We start from the raw sequence: 14,675 nt of genomic DNA, 5'->3' as shown, positions 1-14,675 counted from the left end.
TGTGTTTTGTTTTTTGGTACTGGGGATCGAACTTGGGACCTTGTGCTTGTGAGGCAGGTGGCAGAACCACTGAGCTAAATCCCCGGCCTCTGCCTGTATCTGGTTTCGAAGGATGAGTAGGTGACTAGAGAGAGAAGGGAATGAGAGGAGGGAAGGGATGCCCTTCAGCTTGTCATTGAGAGGTGTCCCAAGAGGTCTTAGGTTTCAAAACCTGGTAGACTGAGAAGGATATGAGATGGTCCCTGCATCAGAGCTCTGCCAAGGCATGGGATGGAGGCTAGAGAAAGGGAGGGGAGCGGTCTGTTGAGTATAGCCTCCCAGACATCCCATTGCAGCCCCACTGTAGAGGTGAGAAGGCTGCTGTGGGAGAGGTGTCACACTCTTGCAGCCTTCCTGTTGGGTTGGCAGAGGAGGAGGTGTACCCTGGGGTGACTATGGGGCCTTCCTGCATCAAAGCCAGGATTCCGACATTTCATATTCCAGCCTTCCTCTATCCAAAGCGTTTCTGGCCTTCTGTGTCACCTAGGCATCCCAAAGCAGTTTGTCTGTTTGTCCTTCAGTGAATGAGTATGGAAACACACGCTTATTCTTGTTTTAAAAAATTAGACAATATAGAAGTATTTATTGTAAAAAAAGGGGGGGGGCTGGGGATTTAGCTCAGTGGTTTTGCCACCTGCTGCTCAAGCACAAAGACCCAAGTTTGATCCCTGGTACCAAAAAAAAAAAAAAAAAAAAAGCAAGCCCCCACACCCAGTAAGCTCTCCAGGGGTTAACACCTGGCATGCTTATATGATCCTTGTTGCCTGAAGTCTCTCTTTTATGAATAGGATCCTGCATAGGTCTCATTGTACAACTTGCACTTGTCATGTCATTGTATATTTTGGAGATCCTTCCATGGTAGCATATTTACATCATTGTGCAGAACATTGCATAGAGTGTATATTCAATTTATATAACCATTCTCAAAAGAGTTATGTGTAATCATTGTTTTGCTTGGTGAGCATGGCTTTTTAAAAATCCCTACAAACAGTTCTGTAGCAACATATCTTTTACCCTTATACATTTCTGTGGTTTAGATTCCTAGACGGGAAATGCCTGTGTCAGACTATTGGAGCATTTGAGATTTGATAGACACTGCCAAATTGCTCTCCAAATTGGCCTCCCCAACAGAGCCCCAAGTGCCTGTTTGCTCTGACCTTCATCAGCACTAGTTATCTTTGATAAATCCACACATCTGAGGAGGGAGAAGGTGTTGGTTCTTGTTGGTCTCCCCTATCTAACAGAAAACCTTCTCTGAGACCTGCAGATGAAAGCTGTTGCCTTTGATTAACTCCCTTCCTGAGAACCATGTCCCCATGGAAATGCAGAGGTGGAAAGTGCCTGCTGGTGGAGCTGCTGAGACTCACTAACCCCCTGGCGGTGAAAGGCCAGCCAGGATCTTTGTCTAAAGTTTCTTCCTAAGAACCCTTCAGTCACCATTTCCATGTAGTTTCCCATGAAGTGTATCAAGTGTGGTGGCTCTTTTCCTGCCCCTATCTGTGGGGAAGCCACATTTTTCTGTTGCTGCCCCAGGGTAGCAATATTTTATGCCCTGACTCTTAATTCCCTGCAGTTTATTGTGACGTGTGAGCCTCAAGAACCACAGTGTCTTCCCAAGTAACCCACTAAGATAAAGTGAGATCAAGGATCTTTTACATACTTTAATTAAGGTCAGAAGAAAGGGGTAAAATGCTGTTCTTCTCAAATCTGAGGAATATTTTCAAAGATTGGAATTCAGATTTGGTACCCTGCCATAGTTGGAAAGAGTTTGGGTGGGTGAAAGGACTGCCATTATTGAGGGTGCTGGTCATTTCCCTGCGGTACCAAGGCAATGGATATTAGTTTTTCAGATTTATGGTTGAGGCTGAGTGCCAGAGACCTCCCAGTGAGTAGGTGGCAGAGCTCAGACTCAAACCCAGGTTGGCCCAGGCTGAGGCCACTTCCCTGCTCACTAGATCTCCAGGAAGATCCCTGGAAACACATCTGCTATGGCTTGGATGTGGTTTATTTGTATCCCCAAGGGTTCATGTATTAAAAATTTGATGCCTGTTGTGAGGTATAAAGAGCATAGAAACTTAATCTGACCATGGTGTTATAGATGGGGCCTTGGGAGGTGATTAAAATGAGATATGATTGATTACTGGTGGCTTTGTAAGAGAGAGACAGACCAGAAGGGACATACATTTCCCTTTCTCTTGCCATGTGATGTTCTGTGCTTCCTTGGAACTCTCACAAAACCACCATCACGAAGCCAGGCATGGTAACACATCCCTATAATCTCAGCATTCTGGGGGGGCTTAGACAGGAGGATCACAAATTCAAGCCCAGTCTGGGCAACTGAGTGACTTAGGAAGACCTTATCTCAAAGTAAAAAATAGAAAAAGGGATAGGGATGTAGCTTGGTCTGAAGGCCTAGGGTTCAGTCTCCAGTACCTTCGGGAGTGAGGGGAGATAAGACCATTACTAGGTCTGTTGACCTTATACCATGAGCCAAAATAACCTCTTTTCTTTATAACCCATCCAATCTGTATGTGTTATTAGCAGCAGGAACCAGACAAATAAGTCATCCAGGACCCTCTAGGATCCTTCCCTTTGAGGTAAAGAGGACACTGCCCCTCCTTCCTGCTATGTCCCCTGGCTACTGCACTTTCTGTTCTTTCCTTTCCCTGCACACTGAGGCTCTGGTGAAGGATTTCCTAGATCTTGGAATTTCCATTCGTCCTGGGGGCCATCTTCAGGGTTTCCTTTCTTTCTTTTTTTTTTTTTTTAAATTGTTTCTTCCTAAATTATAAATTACAGAATACTAAAGTACTGCTATATTAATTGGTGCATCAATACAGCCCTCCCCCATACCTCTTTAGTACTTAAAACAGTACCTTCCCCTCTAATTCCCAGATATAAAGCAGCCAGAATTATGTTTTTATCAAGTTTCAGGGTTAACAGCAGAAATAGGTTATGAGGAACTGAAGTTTTGCGTTGACCAAAAGACAACACACGTTTCTCATTAAACTTTGTTTTAGTGGGTCTCAAAATCCTTTGACAGATTTTTGGTCAAGTTGTTTCCATTAAAAAGTGTTGTTTTTTTTAAAAAAAGTGTTGATTTAAGGGCTGGGGATTTAACTCAATGGTTCTGCCACCTGTCTCGTAAGCACAAGGTCCTGAGTTCGATTCCTAGTGCCAAAAAAAAGTGTTGATTTAAAAAACTAAGAATTTAAAACTGCCACACATGCGTGCGCGTGCGCACGCACACACACACACACACACACACACACACACACACAGAGTCCACAAAACTTTCCCCTTTCCTTCTGAAGATTTTACAATGCATTCTTATCATTAGCCAGTCTTTCGCTATTAAACTTAAATAGCCAATTGGGAAAAACAGTTCCTTCAGGGCTTTCTTTAACCAGAAGCTACTATACTGTCATTTATAGATTGTTTCCTTTATATGGACTCACTTTTTTGTTTTAACTTGGACAACTTTATTTGTAAATGACTTTTATCACTACTATAAATTGAAAACCAGTTTCACTTGACATTGATCCAAAGTACCACTGAAATAATAAAAAATAAATATAATGAAATCAAAGCAAGATTATTCCAACTGGATCCTGCTGCCTTCCCCAGCTGAGGCCTACTCTCATTAGGAATGGAAGAGCTTGCCTAGCATGCCCCAGGTCCTGGGGTCCATCCACAGCACTTACAAAAAAAAAAAAAAAAAAAGAGTATAGAGTGTTGTACAGGTATGGTCATGGGCTGTACGAAGAGAATCTCAAGAGAACAGGTTCGGTGTTAACACCACTGCTTTGGCTGACCCAACGTCTTGGACTGGTGATCTCTGGCCCTGTCTGTGGGAACACTGTTCTAGCTTCAGGATACCTTTTGGGGTTACACTGTTAGCCTCTGGGACTTTGCTTCTGTCACTCGCTCTCCACTATGGTTTTCTCCTTTGATTCTTGCTCACATGAGGAGAGTCTTCTCCTGTGAGGTGAGGCTCAGATGCCAGAGAGCCACCATTGTCCTCCTCCTACTGCCCCAATTACTCCCTGTGAATTTTCTTCAGTCCACTGTGGCACATATCAGATTAGAGTAGGAGCATCAAGCTGCTCCTGTGAGAGTTGGAGCTGCTGTAAGGAGCACTTTTGTCATCTTTATTCTCCTGACAGAGTTGGGAGGGCTTGGGGGCTGGGACAGGTTCTTGTCAGCTGAAGCCTCATGATGAGCCCCCTGCTCAGTAATGTCAGGACTGTGAACTTTAGGGGTTGCTGGGAGCTGGATTTTCCTGGCAGGAATTGTGCAGCTGCTGCTTCCCACTCCAGAGTGCTGCCTAACCCTGGGAAGAGGACTCGGGGAGGGAGACCTGAGTGGCAGGGGCAAGAACAGCTGCCTGAAAAATGCATACATGAAATGCTCACACAGGCCTCCTGCTAGCACTGGGCCTGATATCCTCTTGGTTTTGACCTGCATTGGTTTCCTGGCTCTCTTGACTCCAGCTTCTCATTCATCTGGTCTTTGGGATAATCTACTCCTCATGTGGCCCCCTGGCATTGTGATCCCTGATGGGCACTTCCTTTTGGCTCTCCCTACCACCACATTAGCAGGTCTGGCCCTACCTTCCACCTGCCTTTATAGAGACAGATCATGGGTTGTGAGAGGAAGTTCTGATTCTCAGAGCTAGTGGGTGGTAGGGGAAGGAGAAGCAAACACTCCCTGGTCCTCTCGTCTCTCTGGCCTAGGGGTGTCTCTCTGACTGAGCTCATTTTGCTCCATGGGTATGTGTGGGCTGAAGGCAGAAAGAGGCCCTGCTCAAAAGGCTATATGCCCTATATGCCCTGTTCAGAAGGCTATATGCTTCCACTCTAAGAGAGGGGCTCATTTTTCTGATTGACACAGAAGCTCTGCATGGACTGGCAGCAGCCTGGAGAGTGGTCACCTTCCTCAGCTGGACTCCATACTACCTCCAACTTAGGGACCAGAGGACATTCATCATGGTATGGAGACCACCCAATACTGCAGGTCTCAGGAAGAGGTTGATGAATGGAATTTAGTTCAGTTGGGGTTTGAAAATAAAACTGTTAGACCAGGGAACTTAGTGAAAGATGAGACAAATATAGTCGCTTAATGTCTCTGAGCCCGAGTTTCCTCAATTATGACTAAGGCATCTTTTAGGATTATTTAAACCTCAAATTGGATAATGTATATAAAATACTTGACTCATTAAGTGTTTTTTCCTCTCTTAAAAATGTTTCTGAAATGAATGAGTTTTGAATTTGGACTGTAACCAGGTATATTCTGGGAAGAGGATATATTGGATTTTCAAAAATAGAACAAAGAATTTTTGTTGTTTAATGGTATAACCCTTCATGCTACAAAAATAATGAAAAATATATTATAGCATGTTGTACTTTCTGGAAAGAACAAAAATTTTGAAATCAGAGCCTCACCTTGAGCCCCAGCTTCACTAGTCTGTTTGACCTTGAACTTCATCATCTGTAAAATGAAGGTAAAAAGCTAGGCATGGTGACACATGCCTGTAATCCCAGCATTCAGGAGGCTGAGGCAGGAAGATTGCCATCTTGAACTACATAGTGAGACCTCTGTGTCAAAAAAACAAAACAGGACCAGGGATTTAGCTCAGTGGTTACGTCGCCTGCTGCGCAAGTGCAAAGACCCAAGTTCAATCCCCAGTACCAAAGAAAGGGGGGGGGGTAAAATTCCTATTTTTTAAAGTTGCATTAAATGACATGTTTGCTAGAACTGCCATAACAAAATACCACAAATTGGATGGCTTAACAGAATAAATTTTTCACAGTTCTGGAGACTAGAAGTCCCAGGTCAAGGTGTAGGCAGGGTGGGCTTCTCAGGCTTCTCTCCCTGGCTTGTAGATAGCCACCTCTGGCTCTCTCCTCACTGGTCATTCCTCTGTGCATGAGATTGGGTTAGGGCACACTCTAACAGCCATTTTGAGGAAACTTAACTGCCCCTCTAAAAGGCCTGTCTCCTGCCAGGTGTGGTGGCACACGCCTGTAATCTCAGCACTTGGGAGGCTGAGGCAGGGGGATTGCCATGAGTTTGAGGCTAGCCTGAGCTACATAGTGAGACCCTGTCTTTAAATAAAAAATTAAGTAAAGGACTTGTCTCCAAACATGGGCAGATTATGAGATATTAAGGATTAGGGGTTTGTCATATGAATTTGTTGGGGAAGAGGACAATTAAACTCATAACATTAGGAGAAGAGAGAGCTCAGTGGATAATAAGTAGCTCTTCTTACTTAAATTTGTGATCTTTTAAGTTCTTTCCTCTTCCTTGTTAAAGACTGTATTTGGTGTATAGGGCTCTGCTGAGATCAGGTAGTATTAAGTACCCCCCTAACCCTCATGCCCTTTTCTAAAATTAAGACCACACTGTGGGGTGACATTTAGAGCAAAGTAGGCCTCCTTCTCCTCTGGTCCCACAAACAAATTTTAGGGTCAGTAACTCACTGTTCAGTAAAATCCAGGCTTGAGCTGGCCATAGTAGTCCATGTTTATAATTCCAGCACTCTGGGAGGCTGAGACAGGAGGGTCACAAGTCTGAGTCCAGCCTGGGCAACTTAGTGACTTAGCATGACTGTCTCAAAATTTAAAAATAAGGAAAGGATTGGGGATGTAGCTCAGTGCGGAGGCCCTGGGTTCAATTACCAGTGTTGCAAAACAAACGAAAAACAGACTTGACTTTATAATGTTAGCAAAGGATTTTTTGTTTTGTTTTGTTTTTTGCTTTTTTTGTAAATGTGGTGCCAAGATCAAACCCAGGACCTTATACCTTATAAGCACACACTTTATACTGAGCTATATCCCAGCTCGAGTTAAGTTTTAAATGTATAAGAATCAAGATGGGAACGAAACCTAGCAAAGGGCTAATAAAAATTAAATTGGACGAAAAAATGCCTGGTGAAAACCCCAGACACAAAGGCTATATTCTTTATGATTGCATTTATGTGAAATGTCTGGAATACACAAATCCATACACAGAGAAAGCAGGTTGCTGGTTAAAGGTGTCAAAAAGAGAGCAGAAATGGGAAATGACTACTGATGGATTCAGTGTTACTTTGGAGGGAGATGAAACTATTCTGGAGTTTGGGGCTGGGAGTGTAGCTCAGTGGTAGAGCATTTTCCTAGCATGTGCAAAGTGATGGGCTTGATCCCCAGCACTGCAAAAACAAGACCTAACAAAATATCCTGGAGTTAGATAGTGATGATTCCACAACTCTGTGAATACTAAAATCCACTAAATTGTATATTTCATTTCCAGTACCAGGGATCGAATTCAGGACCTTGCACTTGCAAGGGAGGTGGTAGAACCACTGAGCTAAATCCCCGGCCCTCCTGGGCCTGAATTGTATATTTCAAAAGGATGAATTTCAAACTGGGCATGGTGGTGCATGCCTATAATCCAGCACTTGGGAGGCTGAGGCAGAAGGATCACTTTGAGTTCAAGGTCAGGCTGGGCTACATAGTGAGTTCAAGGGCAGCCTGAACTACATAGTAAGACCCTGTTTCAAAAAACAACAACAACAAATAGATGATTTTATACTGTATGAATTATATCTCAATAAAGTTGTTAAAATTGAATTAGGGTGGTGTTGAGTTTATGTAGGTGGCTTCTTATCTGTTCCTGAAGTTTTCTATAATTATTTTTTAAACAAAAAAAACAGAGTCCTATATTTCATTAATATTACTTAGAATCCAGTTTTGTGTGGTGCTGAATTATAGCCATGCAAAGAAAATTTCTGTGAAATCCTAAGGGGTCACTGTTACTCCTAAAATATCAACCATTGACTAAGATTTACAGGCTATAAATAGAAAGGTATGTACGTGCTCAAGCTTAATAATGTTTGATCTTGTGTAAAATGTGTCTCCTAAGACAGAATCTGTTTCCTCATCAATAGCAGATCTATAGTCTGTGGCAAGATTGGCTCTTTGTTATTTGATGGGGTCCAACTGATATTGTGCATTGAAATCCATGTTTATTTCAGTGTATGAGTATTAGCTCAGAGAACTGCTGGTTCCCACTTGGATGTTATTTTCAATCCATTGCCAGGAGATTTCTGAGCCATATATATTTTTAATATATGCTAAATAATTCATCAAGGAATGTGTGTGCTGCGATATTGGGGGCTACCTCCCTTCCAACTTGGCTGTTTCTACCCAATTTTTAACCTTGTCAAGCCTCTCAGCAGTCTGTTTCTTGGCTAATGATGGCTTAAAATCATCTCTGAAAGGAAAGCTAAAGACTTTTGCATTACCTTTTGCCAGTTCCTACTTTCAATCCACCCTTTGGTATTTCCAAAGGTCAGATGAGCTATTTCGGTGTCCTCGGCCCTGATTAATGGGAAATCCTGCTTTTCCATTGGCCCCCAAGGATGAAGGATTAGTGCTGCAGTGGCAGGCAGCATCTGCTGGAATGTCAGCGGCACGGTGTTGGGAATTGGAGGAGCAGCAGGGCTATGAAAAACGAGGAGGAGGCACTCCTCTAGTGCTAGCCCCCGACTAGTTTTTCTCCTTTGCAATCATGCAGACATCTCTAGGAGCATTTGTTCTCCTCCGTTAAGCCTTGTCGCTAAGAATTTAATATGGAGAATACAAGTGGCCCTTCCCTGAGAGGGCTGGGAGATGTGTTTTCAGGGCTTCCTGTTTCCTCGCCAGAAGGCTTCTTTAGTGCCCTGTTAGTCAGTGTGTTTGCGTTCAGCTTTTCACCCCTCCTTGTAGGAGATGTTGGTTTTATTCTAAGTTAAATAAAAATTGTTGTGTTGTTGCAGAGATTTTCACCAGAGAAGCAGGTGCCTGGTACATTGGGGAGAATAACTCTGGATGTGGGGATCTCTTTCCCCACCCAAGAGCAGATGGTCTTCATTCGTTCATCTTGTGACCTTTCTTTGCTTCTAAGACACCAAATCTCTGATCCCATAGATCATAAATATTCTTTAGGTTTGCAGCCATGGAGGTGAGGGGAGCATCAAGCTGTGGGTATCAGTTTCCATTTGTCTGGCGCCTTTGAAGGAAAGTGTTACAGCATTTTTTGGTGCTAAATTAGCCTCCTGCAGCCATGGGCTTTACAGGCATGTGAAGGGCACCGAAGCAAGGCTGTCTCAGCAATGACTGGGAAGAAGCCCTCTATTCAGCCTCCTGTCAGCCTCACATGTCCATTCACTGGGCAGCCTTTCTCAGCAGCCATTTCATGCCAGCACTATGATAACTGGGACAGCCCCTGCCTGCCTGCCCAGGGGCTGCATTAATTATGTCACTAATAGTGATAATAGCCACCTGGTGTTGGTCACCTTGTCTGGTTCCTCTCCCTGCCCTAGTGGCCACCTTCTCATTAGGAGGCAGACTCACAAGTGCCGTGGGGGGTGGGGGTGGAGCTCAAATGATAGGGCTGTGCACTGAGCTGGGCAGAGTGAGGATGCTTCACAAAAGAGATGAAATCTGAGCTGCCTCCCAAAAGAGTTCACCAGAAGTCAGAGGGGTGTGCTGGGAAGAGAAGACATTAGGAAAAAAGGGGCCTGTGTTTGGGAGGGTATTTACATGGGGACCGGTGAGGCATCAGAGGCAGAAGTGAGGGCTGGTTGGAGACAATCACTGGGAGGGTCAGGAGGGTAGACTTTATTTGGAGTTAAGTGGGGAGCTCTGGGAGCTTTTTTTGGGGGGGGGTTACTGGGGATCGAACTCTGGACCTTGTGCTTGCGAGGCAGGCAGCAGAACCACTGAGCTAAATCCCCAGCCCTCTGGGAGCTTTTTAATAAGAAGGGAGAAGATGTGGTCATGCACTGAAGTCTTCTCTGTCTCTGTCTCTCTCTGCCATCTGTCTCTCTGTCTCTCTCCCTCCCTCCCTCCTGCCACCTTTCTCCTTCTCTCTCTGTGCTGTGGATCGAGCCTCGCACATGCTAGACAAGTATGGTACCAATAAATGACAATCCAATCCCATATTTCTGTTTGAGAATGACCATCCTAGAAGGCTATGAGAAGAGAGATTTGGAGGAAGTGCCAACAGGGAAACTATAGCAGCAATCCTCAGGAGACCTGGAGGCAGCTCAGCCCCTGCACTCCTGTCTTATATTTGCACTTGCTGCTCCTGCTTTCTTTACTTGCTTATTCCTGCAATCTCTGGCAGATCTCAAGTCCTCTCCATTCCCTAGTCCCCCCATTTCAGAGGACTTTCCTGGACTCTCCAGGCAACAGGGCTCAAGCCTTCTCGGCACCTCTGCTCTTTGGCCCTGAGGGGAGACTGCCTCAATTTCCTACCTTGCCAACTGAGATTAGCAGCACTTTGGATCCATATACAAGTAGTAAGGAAGGAAAGATGGAAGGGTGCTTTAATGTGATTATTACAGTGGTTGGAGGGGCCTCAAGATTTGGGGACAGAACATACCCCAGTTTCAGATCCATTTCTGCCTTACATATTCTCTAGGAGGTGAGAATTTTGTTTTTGTTTATGTTTTTACTATGGAAAATTTCAAACATAAACGTGGAAGGCAGGATAAGGAAACTGTGGATCCATGATTCAGCTTTGACAGATCTCAATATCTAGCTAGTCCAATCTTGCTTTCTCTGATCATCCTCCCTTCCATCCTGCATTATTTTGAAGCAGATTCCAGAATTCATATAATTTTTCCATAAATACTTAAATATATGTCTTTACTAGATAAGAGTTTTTTTGCTTGTGAGTCTTAATCCATCTGAGTCCCAGGTTCTCATTTATAAAATGGCAACGGTAATACCTGTGTCCCAGAAGTATGAGTAAAGCTGGCAAAAGCCTTTGCTTGAATCCTAATGGCTGCTTTTTGTTACTGCCTGCTTGCAGCAGGCACTGTAATAGCACTGAAAGAAGCACAGCCTTTGGGGTTGGGAGTGTAGCTCAGTGGTAGAGCTCTTGACTAACATGTTTGAAGTCCTAAGTTTAATCCCTAGCACTGCAAAAACCAAAAACAATAACACAACCTTGGGAACAGACAAACCCAAGTCCCATTCTCAGCCCCAACTCTGTGTCTCTGAGGACAGATAACTTTATTGAAAGCCTCAGTAGCTTCATCTTTAAAACTGGAGGATATCATAGCTCCCTCATAGGGATGCTGTAAGGTTAATGGGACAGTACAAAATAAGCTCTTAATACACAGTAGCTGATACTATAGTCTTTCAGTATATATTATTCCTGATCTTCATAGCAATCCTGCAAAGTATGCAGTTGCTATCCTCCTTTTACATGTGAAATGACTAAGATTTAAAACTAAGATTAATGAACTTGTCTGAGGTCTTGGAACTAATAAATTGTAGAGCTAGGAGTTTGAGTTTAGGGTTTGACTGACTCCAAGGTCCCCACCTTTATTCCTGCTATTATTTATCAAACCTTGCTGCATGGCCTTATACAAAAGAACATGCTGATCTTGGGTCAGACACAGCAGGGTTGTCTGATCTTTACCTTTGTCTGCTGTGTTAAGCATGTTTTAAAAGCATGTGATCTGGATGACAGATTTTCCTTAGACTTTATCTGTATCTCCTATCCTTTTCCTGCTTTGAATTTTAGAAACTTTAGTGCTCATCAACCCCTGAAATTGAGAGAAGTAAAGAGAGCAGTATGAGAAAGAAAATTGAGTACAAAAAGTTCACATCAGCCCCTTTTGTGGGAAAGAAGCTGAAATTCTGAAGGCAAAATGAGGTTCATATGTTATTGGTGGATTTTTTTTTTCCATTCAGTCAAGACTGTGAGGAACAGACAGTGCTTATTCATCCATTTCAACTGTAAAATTGCTAGGAATAGAAAATTTGAAGCTAAGATGTCAGAGCCGGAAATCAAACGCAGGCCTGACCGGCTCACTGGTTGCACTGGCTCTGTTGTTCTGCAACACTCTCTCTGGGAGTGGGTAGGTTAGGGCTTTAGGCCTGGCTATAGATTAATATAATCATACCAGTGTGTGGAATCCTGCAGGACTTTTTCACATATGTTTCATTTTCATGGTGCAGTGAGGTTCTCTGTCATCCAGCTTTGTAAACAGAAAAGCCAAGCAGATAAAAAGAGTTGTCTGTGGTTAATCCGAGTAAGGACATGAATGACATCCTTAGACTGCAATCAGTCCTCTTTCTGCATCTTCACAGAGGCCTCTGGAACTTGCTCTTTGTTGGTGTCCCATCCATCATGGGAAGAGCAAAATTGCCAAGTAGGAATAGGAGCTGCAGGGACCAGGAGCCCCTTTCCAAGGTGCTCAGAGAAGAGGCAGTGAGCAAGCATAGAAGTCTTTGCCTCTTTACTGGACAAATGATCTCCCCTGTGGATGTGCCTCCACATCCACAGTGCCATCTTGGGAACTGGGGTGCCATCTTGGATGGCCATCTTCAATGGTGTAGTTTTCCCCAAATAAAATACTAGAATGGATTTTAGCAAAAGATTGTGAATCCCAGTGGTACAGATCTTACAAGTATGATTTACAAGCTCTGTAGAGAAGCTTCCCTTCTGGGTAGGAATGCAAAACCGATCACCTCATTGCTAGGATGACGGCCTGGCTTTCTTGGGTTGCAGCCAAGAAAACAATTTATGAGGCTGACCCCCACACTTAACTAGCTAAAGCTTTGGGCTGTAATCCAGAATCCTTATTACAGAAAGCAGAGTTAAAATTGTTCCCTCTGAAACCCTGTGGCTATTTATTTGAATTAGTGAGGTCACTCCAATGACAGCTGTGGAGACCAGTCTTTAATTAGGAGAAGAATTTGCTTCAAAGTTCTTGAGAATGGTATTTCTAAGGGTTCTACACGCTTTTATTCCTTAATTCTTTCAGCTTTACCTTATTCCTGCTCTTTGTTTTAAGTCACAGCTTATTCCTTCCCTTCAAGCCTGCCTTTCTCACTCTGTAGCCACAGGACTCTCTCCGGACTATGGCCAGAACCCAGAAATCCAAGCTGTGGTTCTTTACTAGGCAGTGTGAGCTTTTGGACAAGTTATCTTTCTTTTCTAAGCCTTTGTTTCCTCATCTATAAAATGGGTCTAATAGTATTTACTGCATGGGTTTCTGTAAATCACACTACCAGTTATTGAGATCTGTTGCTACATGCCAGCCACTCTTCTAAGGGCCTGGTATGTATAAGTTCATCTCATCTTAGTAACAACCTTCTGAAGTGAAATTTTTTTTTTCCAGTGCAGGGGATTGACTTAGGGCAGTGGTGACAAACCTATCACATGCATGGTGCATGGGCTGTTTGTATCATTCAAAACTAAAAGATTTGCCATCACTGACTTAGGGCCTTGTATTTGGTAGGCAAGCACTCTACCACTGAGCTACAGTCTAAGCAGAATTCTTTTTTTTTTTTTTTTGTACCAGGGATCGAATCCGGGACCTTGCACTTGTGAACTGAGCTAAATCCCATGCCCTCTAAGCAGAATTCTTATCACTCCCCTACTACAGATAAGGAAATTAAGGTACAGAGATCACGTAGCTTGTAAAAGTGCCTGCTACATAAAAGCCTAGTACACAAAAAGCACTCAGTAAATCTTCCCCTTACCGCATTTCTGTTACATTTATAATCTATGACCTGTAGGTTTCTTTTGTTGTTGTTGTTTTTTGGGTTTTTTCCTGGTACCAGGGATCAGGATCTTGCACTTATGAGGCAGGTATGGCACCACTGAGCTAAATCCCTGGCCCCATGACCTGTAGTTTTTACTTTAACTTTTCTCTGAAAATGTTGAATGTACCAATCTTATCTTCAAATCAGGATTTACTTTTTAAACTTTTTGTTATTGAAAAATTTAAATATATCCAAAGTAGTGTAAATTAACATCTATATGCCCTTTATGTAACTTCAGTAGTTCTCAATTCATGGTATAATATATGTTGTAAATATACTTACCTACTCTTTCTCCTTGCCCATATTACTTTGAGATAAATCCCCAAGTAATATTATTTCTACAGGATGACTATTTTAAAAAGAATCATAATAACATGTTTGTGCTTAAAAAAATTAACATGGGTTAGGATGTAGCTGAATAGTAGAGTACTTACCTATTATATACGAGGACCTGGTTTCAATGCATAAAACAATAAAAATTAACAGTAATTCCCAAATGGCACATACTCAGTTAGTGTTAAGAATTTTAGTTGTCATATATTGTTTAAGTTTGTGGAACTAGATCTAATAAGGTCCAGTATTACAGTTGATTGATATATCTCTTATGTAACTTGACCTATAGGCTCCTCCAATTTTTTTCGCTTGCAATTTGCTTGAAGAAAACAGGTCATTTGTTCTATAATGTTTCCTATAGTTTAGATTTTGTTGATTGTGTCTCCTTGTTATTGTTTAACATAGTCACATGTTCATTTGTTTCTCATATTTTATGTCAGTTGGACCTAGATCTTGACCTGGACCTGGACCTAGAACTTGGTCCATTTCATACTCAGGTTTTGACCAGACAACTTTGGAGGTGGTGTGTTTTCTCCCCAGAGGTACATACTGTCTCTGCGATGTTAGCAGTTCTTATATCCATTGATTCATGATAACTAGATTTTAATTACCGTGAGGTCCTGTTTCTTATGATGCTTGCCCAAGGTAGGCACAAAAGAAAAGTCACCTGTAAGTATTAGTAATAATCAAAGAATGCTTGACCCTCTTTAA

General features: G+C 42.8%; 1 protein-coding gene across 7 annotated transcripts in view; it reads left to right on the top strand.

The window, feature by feature from the left end:
- Positions 1–14,675, top strand: part of Tom1l2 (target of myb1 like 2 membrane trafficking protein) — a 127,926-nt gene that overhangs the window by 17,727 nt on the left and 95,524 nt on the right. The gene's annotated exons all lie outside the window — the stretch shown is intronic.

This window comes from Heterocephalus glaber, unplaced genomic scaffold, assembly GCF_053883595.1.
Source record: "Heterocephalus glaber isolate CG9 unplaced genomic scaffold, H.glaber_assembly_v1.0 deba00001813, whole genome shotgun sequence".
In the NCBI taxonomy this organism is placed as follows: domain Eukaryota; kingdom Metazoa; phylum Chordata; class Mammalia; order Rodentia; family Bathyergidae; genus Heterocephalus; species Heterocephalus glaber.
Note: the sequence above shows the minus strand (reverse complement) of the source record. Positions and strands in the feature narration are given on the sequence as shown.